This window comes from Hibiscus syriacus, unplaced genomic scaffold (genome assembly GCF_006381635.1).
Source record: "Hibiscus syriacus cultivar Baekdansim isolate YM2019G1 unplaced genomic scaffold, ASM638163v2 tig00109924_pilon, whole genome shotgun sequence".
NCBI classification, from domain to species: Eukaryota; Viridiplantae; Streptophyta; class Magnoliopsida; order Malvales; family Malvaceae; genus Hibiscus; species Hibiscus syriacus.
Window position 1 is genome coordinate 324,659 of NW_024062530.1, and position 14,201 is coordinate 338,859.

General features: G+C 33.0%; 3 pseudogenes; 1 reads left to right on the forward strand and 2 right to left on the reverse strand.

Moving 5' to 3' along the window:
- The first annotated feature begins 116 nt into the window (after nt 1-116).
- On the forward strand, nt 117-1,338 carry LOC120210434 (annotated as a pseudogene).
- A 2,542-nt stretch (nt 1,339-3,880) lies between these two features.
- LOC120210430 lies at nt 3,881-6,212 on the reverse strand (annotated as a pseudogene).
- Nucleotides 6,213-8,576: 2,364 nt separating this feature from the next.
- On the reverse strand, nt 8,577-10,408 carry LOC120210431 (annotated as a pseudogene).
- Between the last annotated feature and the right edge of the window lie 3,793 nt (nt 10,409-14,201).

Here is a 14,201-nt window from a genome sequence, read left to right on the forward strand (position 1 = left end):
GAGGCTATAAAGAAAGAGATGTTTATGTTTGTTTAGTGCAAAGGGCAAATCTATTTCTTTGTTATCTCTTTTCAAATATCTAGCCTTTGATTTTGGGCACTATCATCGCCATCTTCATGGCTTCATCAAACAGGCACTGGCCTAGCATGTTCAAATCCAAGCCCTGCAACACTCACCACCAATGGCAGCAGCATGACATCAACTCTTCTCTCATCTCAAGTGCTTGCCATAGACCCCCTTGCTCCTCAGGTAAAACAAAAAATCACACAATCTTGGTGCTTGAAATGATATTTTATGTTGAATTGCACATGATTCTGACTGAGGAGTCGGATGATTTGCATACCAGTTGCAGGCTGTGAAGAGCGTACTCCCGAGCCTAAACCGAGATGGAATCCGAAACCTGAACAGATTCGGATACTGGAAGCGATATTCAACTCCGGGATGGTTAACCCACCGAGGGATGAAATAAGAAAAATCAGAGCTCAATTGCAGGAGTATGGGCAAGTAGGCGATGCCAATGTGTTTTACTGGTTCCAGAACAGGAAATCAAGAAGCAAACCCAAGCTTCGAAACCTCCAAAACACTAAACTACAGCAGTCCCACTTAACTCCATCATCTTCATCAGACAAATATTCACCAAAAGGAGCTAAGAAGAGTACGGTCATGGTCATGGATGTTTCCGACTCACCGACTGGCTCGATGAACCAGACCTGCTTCCATCAGCAGCCTCAAACCGAGTTCTTGAAGGAACCCTTTGTCTTTCCTATGCAACAGGCGACTACTGGACCTGGATTCACACAAGGGTTTGCCTTCCCTGATCAGCCAGTCGGGCCATGTACGAGCCTATTGTTGAGTGAGATATTGAACCACGAAGCTCCAAGGAAAGAACATGAAGAAAAGATGCTGATGCAACTGCAGCTTAGTTACTCCATGACCAATAATGCTCCTCCCGCAACTGTTCCATCTCATAATCACCACAGTCCTGGTAAAAAATTTATGTTCGTGATTCTGATCATTGTTACTATGTGAACGTGTGCATGTCTTGTTTCTCTTACTGCATTATGATTCCCTCGGTCGGCAGGTGTCGGCGATTTGGGTGCAGTGGAACCTGGAGGTGCAGCGGCTAGATCATCATCATCGACGGTGTTCATCAATGATGTAGCCTTTGAGGTGGCCGTGGGACCTTTCAACATGAGAGAAGCATTTGGTGATGATGCAATCTTGATCAACTCTGCCGGTCAACTTGTTCTCACCAATGAGTGGGGGATCACACTTCAGTCCCTTCAACATGGTGGATTTTACTATCTGCTTCGCTCATCAACTCCCTTTTCCGTATAACCCCAAGGTGACAATATATATATATATATATATATAAGATTACATTATATCTCGAATCCAAATGTTAAACATAAATGCTCCATAAGACTAGATTATAATATAAATAGTATGCACTGTGCATGACAGCTTGGTATGCAAAGATGATGATTGATGAAGGGCACTCTTCTCGTGTAAACACAGGAGGTGCCTTTTGCTTATCAATTAAGTTTGTCGATCAGTGTGTTCTTTTCACTTGAATTTGCAGGTTTTAGAAATGTGAGAAATGGACGACATACAGACATTGGCTGACACTGTCCCTTTTTTTTTTCTTCTCTCTCTCTCTCTGATATCAAGGTTGAAAAATATAGCTTTAGCTGTATTGTACTCCTTAGGGCTTATATATTATGGATATATGTATCTGGAATGGTATGAAAACTTCATGGACGACCAATCTATTATTAATCTTCAATTTTCGTTAAGGCAATATGAATGATATATATATATATATATATATATATATATATATACGTACGTATGTATGTATGTATACACGTGTGTGTAAACAATATCTGTAGCACCAATCTGAAAGCCTAAAACTCAAACAGGCCAAAAAGGATTGGTCGGTGTGCAGACATTTACTGTTGTTTTTTACGTAGTGTAAGAGTGAATGAGGAGGTAGATTCTATGATGTGTGATGAGTGGTCAAAGGACGTGGGGGAGTGAGTAGTTGGCGTTGATGAGTGTTGCAGATGTTTTGAAGTGCACTCTGGTGACAACAGTATTAACCCCCACTACCTCATGTAGCCCTAAACTCACTCTTCTGAATTGACAAAGCCATCACCTTTGATACTTACATATATGATATGATATGTCCACAAAGAACTTTGTCTCCTTTTCTACCTAGCTCCTAATTCCTCCTCCCGCCTCTCCACGTCATATTTAGCCCATGGAGTGTAAATGCTCATATGAATTCGTTCATATAAAGTTAAATAAATTATTATAAATTAATGAACATGAATATAAGTCTTTTCGGTTTGTTTATATTCATGGCCAAATTCATTTATGTTTATTTATTTATTTACATTTTAAATATTACTGAAAATATGGACTAAATTGAATACATGATAAACTTTGAAGTTTAAGGACTAATTGCATAATTCTACTATTTTTCTTTGGCTTGCAAATAAAAAGGTGAAAGTAAACCAATGAACACTAGCACTGAACGAATAAAGAACGAATGCCTTCGAAATTATACAAATGAAAATAAAAAAACTATAAAGTTAAACGAATACGAACTAAATATAAATACATACATAAATATATTTTTATTTATTTAAACTCATTCATTTATATCCTTGTACGTGACTGTGTTCTTTTCATGGAGTATCAACTACTATAATCATGGCTCTCCACCACCCAAAAATTATTATAGTCTTGGATTCCAAGCTCAATAGAAAAAACAAGCGTTTCAAAGTTACAGGCACAATCGGAGCGGTGGGAATTAGGCGTGCTTTGATTGGGTGTGCTTTTTTTTTTTTCCTTTTGTTGTAAAGGGGCATAGTTTCTGACCTGTAAATAAGACTTGACCATCACCAAATATGGAAGGGAGATTCTTTGGTTTGAATTTTTCTTAATGATATAAGTTTAGGTTAGGAGAGGTTATCCGAATCGAACAAATTAGACTGTTGAAAGATTCAAACTCACCAACGGTGTTGGTTCAACCGCTAAGCAGCTTGATGGCAACAATGTTAATATGTTCTCAATCAATTGAACCGAGGTCGGCGGTCACACTGATGCCAACATTGTGTTCATGTTAGTAGGAAACAAGGCAGATCTGAACCACTTGCGAGCGGTTTCCTCTGAAGATGCCAAAGCTTTCGCAGAACGAGAGAACACCTTCTTCATGGAAACATCTGCACTAGAGTCTTTGAATGTTGAGGGCGCATTTACGTAAGTGCTGGCCCAAATTTATCGTGTTGTGAACCGGAAAGCACTTGATGTAGGAGATGACCAATCGGCTTTGCCTAAAGGCAAGACGATCAATGTTGGATCAAAAGACGATGTATGGGCCATAAAAGGAGGCTGATGTTGCACAGCGAAAGTAAGGTGAAGTCCGAGAGATATTTATCTTTACATAGAAGTTTCCACACGACAGCATAGAAAGCGAACACCAACATAAGTATCAACCAATTGACATTGTGCTTTGGAACATGCTAACCACATGTCAATTGCCAGCTTGAACTCTAGGACTTATGTATTTTTTGGGTTTAAATTCAGACATTTTGCTTTGGTTTTGTTGTTCATTACTTTTAAGTGCAACATCATAAATTTATATAAAATTCAGCTTATTTCACATCATTTAAGGATTTGACTCAATTTCAGATATTAATTAAAATCTATTTGACCTCGAACAAAGGCCTCAAACCAGCTTTAACTCTTTGATAATGATCTCATAATAGCAGGTAAAATTAACAGACTATAAAAGAAATGGGTTTAACTCAATTTTTTTTTATCAAATTATGTGCCACCAAATACGAAAAACAAATGTATAATGAGTTGTATAACCGTTACCCTTTAACGAAAAATAAAATAAAAAAGATGAATCTTTGAATATAAACCAACCGTTAGCTAAATTGTAGAAAGCACGCATAATCTATTGGAAGAAACACTTACTGTATATAAAAAGGAATGTCATTTTCGAGCTTCGACCTTCTTCTGCTCCCTCGCTGAAACAAATTCAAATATGAATGTTCATCAATATCAAAAAGAAGAAAAAAAGGTCAGGAAATGATAGTAGAGGCCCCAGATTCTTACCGGCTTTCTCCTCCTCTTTTTTTCTAGCAGCTTCTTCTCTCTGTTGACGAATAAGGTCAGGAAATGAACGTTCTGTATTACCACAAAATACCAAGTTAGACATGCTTTATATTGTTCTTGTGAAGGAAAAATTGCAGTACACTAAACCCCACAGGATATAGTCTCTTATTGTCGCAAAAAGCAGAATCAATTAGAACCAACTTTTGAATTTTACCACTAAACATAAGTGATAAGGCATATAGGTCATTTTCCATGTAAATTTGGTTATAGGAAGCAATTTCGCAAAATTAAGATTTTAGAAGCACTCAGTTTGTTCATCATCCCACAGGGCAGATATCTGCTCAGTTTAATGTGTAACAATTACAGCCTCTTCAAGCATTCTATGTTTTTAACCTACAGAATTCAACTCCCCTAAAATCCAGCTAACTATAAGAAAAAAAGTGAATCAGCCTTAAAACTGGAGTTGATAGGGGCAATGGATGATCATGTTGCAAGATAAATTGATGATTGGCGTAATGAGTACAGAATCAGATGTTAGCGTTGTCAGTGTTTAGCCCATTCTATTTACTTGATGTGATTAGTAAGTCTTGACACGAGGGACGTTTGATAAGAGGTAAAGGAATATTCGGTTAGCTTACCCAAATCTTTCCTTGCTTGTTCTGTTTTCCCCTGCTCTTGCAGCCTCATGTATCATTCATGGGCTTTCTGCTTTTCTAGTTCCTCCCTGAAAACAATTAGAGAACATACATATGATGGAGCATTCGCATAAAAATCATATAGAAAGATACAGAAGTTATAGCTTAAGACAGAAGAATAGATCCAGACAACAAACCACGACTTGACATGCATCAAAAGCAGAATTTGGAAGAAAAAAATAGGATAAATTTCCAAACCTTTTTCAAAGTTCAGTAGTTTTAACAGCCTACAAATGAGATTGGCTAAAATCAAAACATATATAAAGCATTAATTGTAACATACAATCATCGAAACAATATATAAGCAGACGTCGTGAAACTAACATCGAGATCCTTAACTTTCAAGTTCTTTGGCTTCACCAAATTAGGATTGTTGATCTCAATCACACCTTGAGTTCCCTTGCGCTTTTGCTGTTGGTTTGCACTAGAAATTTTCAGATTTCCTAATATTTCATATGCCAAAACAATTGACAAACAGAAGCCCAGTTATGATAAACTTACTTCAGTTTCATCATCCGATTCTTCTCCAGACTCCTGCTCAGATTCCTCATTCGATTCTTCCTCCGCTTTGTATTCAGCTTCTTGCTAACAACATTAATGAGTAAAGAGTGAGTAGTTATAGTTTAATAGCATAAATAACTACTAGAAGTGTGGGTAAGTGCATCCAAAAGAGAGAGTGCGTACCCGCTTAAAAGTGCGAGGACGAGTTGAAGTGCCAGCAACTGCAAACACAAAAATAAATCCAAAACGAAAGAAAACAATGTTTCCTTCAGGCAAAGTGCTTGCACGATTGAATTCAGAAGAAAGAGAATCAGTTAACCCTAATCCTAACTCATATAATGTCTGATTATCATCCACAATATTTACTAACAATAACTAACCTAGAATTACTCTAACCAAATAATAGTAAATTCAACAAAACAACTGCTCTTTAACTTCTCAAGCAACATTTTTGGACACATATTTTCAAAAACCACTAGAAGAAAATATCAACGTGATAAAAATTTCCAAAATTTTAAACAGCAATTTCAACTATCTTTGTCAATCATAAACTAACGGTGTACATACTTCAACAAGTCCCACTAAAACCAAATAAAAAGATCTGAATGTTTTGCTTTTAATCGAATATTTCTGGGTATATAAATAGAAAGCACTAAAATTGAAAACTACAGAAATAAAGGAAGAAATCATACCCAACTGTTCAGGAGTAGAGAAGTGGCGTTGACCGGTGGGCTTCGCCTTGAATTTTCCTCTTCCCATTGCTAATAACAGAGACAGAGAAAAATCGCCAAACGAATACGAATGGTTTCTCTTACAATCCCTAGGGTTTTCAAAGAAGAGAAAAATTACTATAATTTTTTTCGTGGGTGATGGTGGTGCGGGGGAGGGGGGTTTAGTCGGTCGCTGAATCAAAGAACACTTAAGGCTCCGTTTGGATTGATTTTGACACCTTAAAATTAATCATTTAAACAATAACAATTCTAAACAAGTGTACTTTAATTAAAATTGATGTTTCAAACACTTTAAAATCATTTATTTAAGTAAAATAATTTCAAACAAATATACTTTAAAATCATTTATTTAAGTAAAACTTTTAAAGTTGAAAAGCTCTATTAGATGGAATATCAATTTTGACCTTCATTAAATGGGTGGGTTGTAATATCTTACGAGCAATAAAAACTAAATCTGTAATTTTCTTTCTTCCTCACATCTTATTCTTTACGTTAGGAGAGGTTGTTGTACAAAATTCAAAGAAACATATTTATACGGATGTAAATATGTATATTTTTTTAATATTTTAATACCTAAAAACAAATATTTATATTCGTGTAAGTATATTTTTATATTTTAATATATAAAATATTATGAATGAGTTGTCTTAAAATGTTTTTTTATATTTTTATTATAGTTTAAGTTTATACATTTCAAATATCATTGTATTAATAAGTATAAATATTTAAACATTATACTTTTAAGGCTTAAATATACAAAAGTGTCCAACTTATGCCCATATTTTCATTTTAGTGAATAAGGTTTATTTCGTTCTAGTTTGGTGCCTAACATTTCATTCCGTTACTCAAAATGAGTCAAGCCGTGACGGATCGTTAGTTTTTTCCGTTAAGTGACACGTGTCACAATCTGATAATTTTAAAAAATTTATATAAAATTAATATATATATTTAAAAAAAAGAAAACACATAAATTTTGAAATAATCTCAAAACTTTAAAAACCTTTATTTCAACCCCTAAATCTACGCCTACTATTGCCCTTTGCCGTCGACGAAGCTCCACCCAACCTCAAAACTACGATTGTATTATTTATTTAATTGTTACTCCATTACCATCACAAAATAAAGCATTTTAATTAAAATTAGCACTAAAAAAATTAGTGTCAAACCATTATGCTAGTATATGAAATTGATTATATATCATCAATTTTATATTTAATTTATATATTGTATATTTAAAAGTTAAATTATAAAATTATTAAAAAATATAAAACATTTTTCATAATAAACCAATTTATTTAATTGAATTATTTTAACTTTATTTTGGAATAAAGATAATTAAATAAATATTTTTAAAAATCAATATTAAATTATTTTAATAAATTAAATTTAAAATATTTATTTATGATATAATATAAATTTAAAATTAAACATATATTAAGAATTATTTTATCATAATAATTTAAATTTATATTATTAATTAATATTAAATATAGAAGATTTATGAAGTTCAAAAATAGTGTTTATTTTAATGATTTAATATTTTTATAAAATATTTTATATAGTTTAATCTTTAATTAAACAAGAATATAAATTAAATATAAAATTGATCTTATATACCTAATTAAAATATCTTATTTTGCGATGATAATGAAATTTAAATTAAAAATGTCTTAAATTAAATATCCAAGCTCTGCAAAATATGTTGATTTTATTTTGATAGGGTGGACACGTGTTACCGTCTTATTTGTTAAATAAAAATAATTAAAAGTTATTATATGATGTTACATGGAAATTTAAAATATATTAAAAAATTAGCATCTATGTCAGTTAGTTCTACCTTTAAGTTTTTAACGACAAATTCTAAATTAAAACAAAAACTAAACGTTAAGTATAATTTTAAAATAATTAGAAATTCAATACTAAATCGAATCAAACGTGAAAGTTTAGGTACTAATTACGTAATTTACCCTTTTATATGTTAAATATAATATGTATACATTTTTATATGTTAGAGAAAATCCAAAAACTGAAATCGCATTTTATTATAATACTACAAATAATATAATAAATTATATAACTCAAATAATCGGATAAAAGAACCTGGCGCTTCTTTAAAGCACAGAACAAGATCTGATCCTGGAAGTGGAGAGACAGTAGTGGGCCCACTTTTCTCCCATTTCTCTTTCAAATCAAATTAATAAAAATCTTCATTTGATATAAAATTCGTTATTAGTTTCTTTTCACAAAATATCACCTAAAATTTGTAATTTTTGAATTAACACATAATACGAAATAATCCTCAATTGACAAAGACACGATATGTAAGATGCATTTTCAAATACATTTTAGTAGGAAGTACCTTGTACTGATGTACGAAAGTCAATCAGATCTTGTATCTTGCGCATTTATTATTTTACGAAATTCGTATTTATTTTTACATTAAATAATACATTCGTCCACCAAGTAGACAGAATAAAAAGGCAAACAAAACCATATATAAAATATGAAGTAGCTATGATGATATCAGGACACTGTGGTGCACAGTGTCGCATTAAGGCGTCAATAAGAACATAAAGCGTAAACAAAATCCCTGCCACATGCCATTTTGTGAAGAAGCAAACAGCAAATAATATGCCTGCTTCATATAATCCTACCACCAAGCTCACCATTCATAACACTCGGCACATAATTTTCTACGTTCTCACTGTTTTCCACTAAAGATTACACCAACACAGCCCTGTTTTTACAACCCCATGGTTTATTTCCGAATCGGACATCTTCACGTATGAACATCGTAAGACAAAGCCTTATCTTTTCTCAAGTGAAGAAGACCAGAATGAATAGAATAATGAACAAAACTAGCAAAATAAATCATCATACTGTCCCTTTGCACTGGCCTTCTTCATAACCATGGCTACCTTCTTCTGCAAGGGAAAAACAAATGAGGAATTCAAGACAAGCTCGAGTTGGAAAAACAAATATGTGATTTCAAATCATGGATAGGATTCGCTTTGAGAGAATCACCTGAACAAAATCCAATCGGTTTGTTGTGCTGTCCATTTCGTTACCTAAATCATCTATTATCTTCTCCTGAAACCCCAAGGGATTAGAATATTAGCATACGAACATATCGACTATAATAGCTTTAAGCTCTGGTATCCGGTAAACCCAACCGAATATGGCAGGAGAACTACAAACACTCACCTGTGCAAGAAGTTCTTCATGTATTGTAAGTCCAACACCTCCTATTCTCTCAACGCTAGCACTAGTTCATCCAACTCCTCATCCTGCTGCCTACAACCAACAATCGATAAACAATTAAAAAAAACTAGCAAAACTGGACAGCAAATCATTTTGGTGAAAAATGAAACAAATGCAATATAGTAACGAAAGGCAGGGGAAGTCAAGAAAACCTTTACTTTATAAGAAGCATTTGTCGATCTGATTCCGATGCTATAAAGTCATCATTATCTTCGGCGCCATACAGGTTGGATCTATCTGGCTGATGAGAATTTGGCAGTCTCATCAATTCTCGTGCACCGCACTTGCAGAATTACCATTTTCTTTTCCAGCTACTACAGCTTTCTTCACACTTCCCACCTGATCAAATCAAACGAAATACAACTTAACAAGCGAACCCTAATTGAAAATGTAGAAGATTAAGATTCACCTTGTGTTACAAAACCAAAACTTTCACGGATCAAAAGTTCCATCAAATTATAATAACAGGAAAAAACCTGCACGGTACTACTTAACACACAAAAATTACTGAAATATCCACTCTTCGATAATATTTAGAAACCCTAAAGATGATACCTGAGTTCGGGCATTGCTGGTCCATCTCCTTCGGTTTTCAAGTTCCACCTCCCCGATGCCATACCATGAAGGATCCTTAGCTGCCACAGAAATTGTTTTGTCCAATTCATCTACCTTCCTATCAAGAATAATCTTTTTAGCAGCGGCAAATCGGATAAAAATGTGCGATTAACAGATAAATATTGTCCAAAAAATCATTCCAACAAAGAAATTTTCCCATTTTGACAATCCAATCCAAATTAAGCGGGAAACATAAAACTGAATACCTGCCACTCAATGCTCTCACAATTAGATAATATCTCTTTGTGAGATGTCCTCGTTCTTCGTCAGGACGAATCCTCTCCCATTGGTGAAAACTTGATTGCAATTTATCAATCTAAACCAAAAACACCCAAAAATATCAACTAAGGAGAATCCCACAAAGACAACTATCAAATAGATGCAACGATAATGAGAAAAAAAAGGAAAGGACCCAACATACAGATTCTTGAATCTCTTCTTGACGATATAAAATGGATCTTGAGCCTTAGACATGTTGTAAGTAATTGAAGTTAATTGAAAGCTGGAAACATTCAGAGAACAATTCTTCAGAGTTCATTCAGGTAAAAACAAAACAAACAAAAAATTGTTCCACGGTTTTACCCCTGCCACCGATCCAAGATGAACCCAATAAGGAAGACCGGTGTTTCCGCTCGAAGGTATTGCGGAGATGACGAAAACGACGACGACAAAATGCGATTAGATCTCGGAAATAAGCCCTAAACAGAGAAAAGGGGTTCTTATTTTGGACTCCGGGCATCTTTTGTCAATGATCGTGGGGCACAAATAGGCCCATGTAAATCTGCTAGTCCAACGAGACTTTTTACAAGTTCCTTCTGTTATAGATTTTTTAGGTAAATGATAAATGTATCCCTTAACTTTACTCTCACTACTATTTGGTCACTTATTTTTTTTTTTAATTTAATCACTACAAATTTTAATTGTTCTTATTTTAATAATTAATTGTTTTATGATAAAAAAATGTTAAAGACGGTAAGCCCTCCGATGACGAATGAAGCTTCCCCATTACTCAGAAAAAAAATGCAAAGAGTGAGACAGGAATGGATTGAGGGGTGATGGGGTACAGTTGTACCTCTTAAAAATTTTAAATTCCTTTATATATTATGTATTTTATTTGATTTTTTATTTATTATCTAAATTTACATCCTTAAATTTATAATATAATTTTTAAGTTAATACCTTAACATAAATTTATGCATTAGTCCTTAAGTAAAGATTATGAAATTTACAAGTTCTGGACCTTCCTTAGCCGTACGATCAAGTGTTTGTATATAATATAGTAAGCAAATGTAACTACAACGGCTCGAAAAGAAGCGACAGCTTTCTGATGAGACAAAGACCGGTCTAGTCCCCTTTTTGGCGAGTTTCATATGGGGATAAGAGTAAAATTATCCAAAGTGTTTAACATTTTAGGGATTCTCGAGTAAGGGTGTAAACGAGTCGAGTCGAGTTCGAGTATTACTGAGCTCGACTTGATTCGAAAACTCTGAAATGGAGCTCGACTCGACTCGAAAACTCGCGAGCTTAAAATTTTCAAGCTCGACTCGAACTCGAAATTCTGAACGGAAGCTCGTGAGCAGCTCGAAAAGGCTTGAAATGAAAAAAAAAATTCTTAAACTTAACTCGATTGAAGCCTCAAACTCAAACTCAAACATAAACCTTAAATACATGAAATCTTACTGTATTTTAAAAAAAAATCAATACATAAATATTATTATTATTATTAATTTATTTTCTTAAATAAAATCTTAATATATTATATTTTTGAGCTGCTCACAAGTTTTTCGAGTCGAATATCGAGTAGTTCGTTTCAGCTCGTTAAGAACTCGAGTCGAGTTCATTCGATCCGAATATTTATCAAACATTTATCGAGTCGATCTCGAATAACTCACAATCTATCTCTTCTTATTTACAGTCTTATTCTCGATGGAGGAAGAAGCAGAACCCACTTCCCTTCAAAAAAAAAAAAAAAGAAGAAGCAAAACCCACAAGGCCGATAAAACAACGAAGATACCCTTCATCACCCTACACGTCTACGGTTGAGATCGAGACAGCGTAGGTTATCGAATAAAGCATCGGGACGCATGCGTATGGAGGTGTGATTGACGTGACTGAAGTACGATGAAAGCTGAGACAAAGAACGCAGAGAGCAGCAGCAACTCGCGTAAAAGTCGAGGGGTCGGGTGGTTCTGCGGTGCGGCGCCTAAAAAACGGCTAATATACGGCGTGATTGGTTAAACAAGTGACCGGTTAAAATTTAGACCGGTTATGTTATATTATTTAACCGGAAATATTATAAAGTACAATAACATACTAGGTAGCGCTTATATAATGTAATAGATAGCGCTTATATTTACCTATTTTAAAGTAAACCGGTATATTTATACCGATAGCATTGCAATTTACCTATTACATTATATTATATTGAAAGTGTCCATACTTTTTATAAAAGGACGATACTTTAACAGTGTTTCATGTGAATGCACCTACAATATTATAATTTCATTTGCACAAAAAATTATTTGATTGTTTTGATATTTTATAAATAATATTTAGAATTTTTAATTTAATAATATATATCGCAACGTAAAAAATAAATCATTAGACGCCTATAATTACTAAATTAATATCTTAAAACTCACTCAAAGATACCTTAAATTAATGTTTTCCACAGTGAAAAAAGTATGGACACTTTTATAAAAAGATAGACACTTTACAATATAACCACTACCTATTACATTATATAAACGATACCTATTACTTATAAGGGCTACCTATACATCATATGTTACCTATTATATTGAAAGTGTCCATACTTTTTATAAAAAGGATCGATACTTTTTTTAAAACTTATGTAATTTATGTTTCAATTTTTTAACAGTGTTTCATGTTTTCCACCTACAATATTGATTTAATAATTCATTTGCAGAAAAAATAAATCATTAGACGCATATAATTACTAAATTAATATCTTAAAACTCACTCAAAAATTAATATCTTAAGAACACTTGAAGAAGCAAGAGAACAACTATCCAAGCAATCAAAAACGAGAAAATCCCAACATGATAACAACTGAACATATCATATCAATGTTCAAACTCAAGTTGTAGATTTTGATTTCCTTTTGCTTGGCATCATATGAGATTTGGATTTTGATTTCCTTTTGCTTGGCACCATATGAGCTTTGGATTTTGATGAGCATCGGAAGTATTTCAGACTTATGATTTGGGTGGTACTCAACTTATGATTTTAGTTGCTATTTGTTACATTTCTTGTATACCACCCAGATCATACGCCCGAAACGTTTCTGACGCTTTAAAGTTGACCAAAAAATAAAATGGTCGGGATTTCCCTCGCGTTTATACGTTGGAAAAAAAACAATGGAAATTAGGAATAATCAATGATAACATGCATATTGGCTTGGGCTAATATTTATAGTGGAGCCGAAATATATATTAAAATTCAAACTCAAATTGAAATTTAAATTCAAACTCCAATTACATATGAAATGAATTTGAAATGCAGTGTTAAATTGAACATGAAAATTGCATAATTGATTCATACTGTTCAAGTAACATGCTTTATGAACATCAAGCTAAAAGACAATATTGATTGAGTTCAAAGCTGAGTTGTGAGTGATGGAGTTGTCACACTTGTCACATGGTTGGAATAAAGTACTCACATGCGAGATAGATTGTTTTGTATACATAACCCATCTCAACGAAATTAATCCAAATAATGTACCCATAACAATGTTCAATTAATGTACCCACAACAATGTTTAATGATTTGTTGTTTAATTTTCAATTTGAATTATTTAATTTAATAATTTCATTTGCACAAAAATTATTTGATTGTTTTGATATTTTATAAAATAATATTTAGAATTTTTAATTTAATAATAATATATATCGCAACGTAAAAAATAAATCATTAGACGCCTATAATTACTAAATTAATATCTTAAAACTCACTCAAAAGATAACCTTAAATTAATGTTTTCCAATGGACACTTTTATAAAAAGGATAGACACTTTACAATATAACCACTACCTATTACATTATATAAACGATACCTATTACATTATATAAGGGCTACCTATTACATCATATGTTTACTATTATATTGAAAGTGTCCATACTTTTATAAAAAGGATCGATACTTTTTTAAAACTTATGTAATTTATGTTTCAATTTTTTTAACAGTGTTTCATGTTTTCCACCTACAATATTGATTTAATAATTTCATTTGCAGAAAAAATAAATC